The sequence below is a fragment of the Physeter macrocephalus genome, chromosome 1, assembly GCF_002837175.3.
Source record: "Physeter macrocephalus isolate SW-GA chromosome 1, ASM283717v5, whole genome shotgun sequence".
Classification (NCBI taxonomy): Eukaryota; Metazoa; Chordata; class Mammalia; order Artiodactyla; family Physeteridae; genus Physeter; species Physeter macrocephalus.
The window spans coordinates 49,678,043-49,680,020 of NC_041214.2; the positions used below are offsets into that span (position 1 = coordinate 49,678,043).

Genomic DNA, 1,978 nt, shown 5'->3' on the forward strand with positions numbered 1-1,978 from the left:
GGGAGAGGCCACAACAGAGGGAGGCCCGCATACCACAAAAAAAAAAAACAAAAAACAAAAAACAAACAAACAAAAAAACAATATCTTCTCCAAAACACAGTAGGGTAAAACTGTCAACTGTCAAAAACAAAGAATTTCAAAAGCAGCAAGAGGAGAGAAACTTATAATTTACAAGAGAACTCTCATAAGGTTATCTGTTGATTTCTCAGCAGAAATCTCACAGGCCAGGAGACAGCGGGATGATAGATTCAAATGGTTCAATAAAAAATTCCAACCAAGAATATCCTCTCCATCATAACTGTCCCTCTAAAATGGAGAGATTAAAAATTCTTTCCAAAAAAAAGAGAAAAGAAAAAAAGCTGAGGGAGTGCGTCATCACTAGATCTGCCTTAAAAGAAATTCTAAGAGTTCCTCAAGCTAAAATAAAATAAATAGTATGACAAAAACATGAGAATACAAAATAGATTTGTAAACATAAGCATATAGTTAAGGCAGGAATACTTAAATAGTGTGATATGGTGGTGTGTTAACCAGTTAACTTTAGTATAAAGGCTAAAGTATGTGATTATTAAAATAACTGTTCAGAACAAAGAACATTAAACAAGTCAGGGATACATTTCTTCAAGGTTTCAAAAAACAGACCAGCACATACACATACAGCACATCCAGAATGGCCTTGGCACCTGGGAAGGGAGTCCTATCATAAATAGGCTTCCAACGGGCTTCCCTAGTGGCGCAGTGGTTGAGAATCCACCTGCCGATGCAGGGGACATGGGTTCATGCCCCGGTCCGGGAAGATCCCACATGCCGCGGAGCGGTTGGGCCCGTGAGCCATGGCCACTGAGCCTGTGCGCCCGGAGCCTGTGCTCCGCAACGGGAGAGGCCACAACAGTGAGAGGCCCACGTACCACAGAAAAAAAAAAAAAAAAAAAAAGGAGGACCAACATTGATATCCCAGGAAGAGAAGAATTTAATCTTTATTTTTAACATGAACATGCTATACTTCTGGTCAGCATGCCCTTTCCTTTAATAATTAAAGCAGATGTACAACATATGTGTGATAGGCCACAAACAGGCTATTTTAGTTAGCATAAAATTCACATTAACTCATGTATAAGCCAGAATGACTTCCCTATATTTCAATATGTGAAAGTTTCTTTTATCACCTTCCCCCACTCTATCTCTCTGAGGCCTCCAGGAAAGAAAGGACTAGTTCACGGGTCACACATGATGCAGGGAGTCCAGCTGGACTATTGTTTTTCTACCCTCAGTCCTGGGCATAATTTTGTATACTATCTGTGCACGTTCACTGACCAGGTGTCTGTTCAGATCTTTCCCAATTTTTAAAAAATATGCAACGTTTCATGAATTTGCATATCATTTTTACTCAGGGTTCATGGTAATTTTCTCTGTATTGTTCCGACTTTTAGTATATGTGCTCCCGAAGCAAACACTTTTCCTAGTTTTAATGGGGTTGTTTGTGTTAGAGGTGTGTGTGTGTGTGTGTGTGTGTGTGTGTGTGTGTGTGTGTGTGTGTGTGTGTGTCTATAGTTTTACTGAAGTATAGTTGATTTACAATGTTGTGTTCATTTCTGCTGTACAGCAAAGTGATTCAGTTTACATATACATATTCTTTGCATATTCTTTTCCATTATGGTTTATCCCAGGATATTGACTATAGTTCCCTGGGCTATACAGTAAGACCCTGTTGTTTATCCATCCTGCATATAATAGTTTGCATCTGCTAAACTCAAACTCCCAATCCTTCCTTCCCCCACCCCCATATGCCCTTGCCAACCACAGGTCTGTTTTCTATATCTTTGTGTATGTTTCTGTTTCATTGATATGTTCATTTGTGTCATATTTTAGATTCCACATATGAGTGATATCATATGGTATTTGTCTTCCTCTTTCTGACTTACTTCACCTATACGATAATCTCTAGTTGCATCCATGTGGCTGCAAATGGCATTATTTC

General features: G+C 39.1%; 1 non-coding gene across 1 annotated transcript; it reads right to left on the minus strand.

The window, feature by feature from the left end:
* Positions 1–1,346: 1,346 nt before the first annotated feature.
* On the minus strand, positions 1,347–1,454 carry LOC112061992 (U6 spliceosomal RNA). The gene has a single exon (XR_002890486.1). It is a non-coding gene; the product is annotated as a U6 spliceosomal RNA (small nuclear RNA).
* Positions 1,455–1,978: the final 524 nt, after the last annotated feature.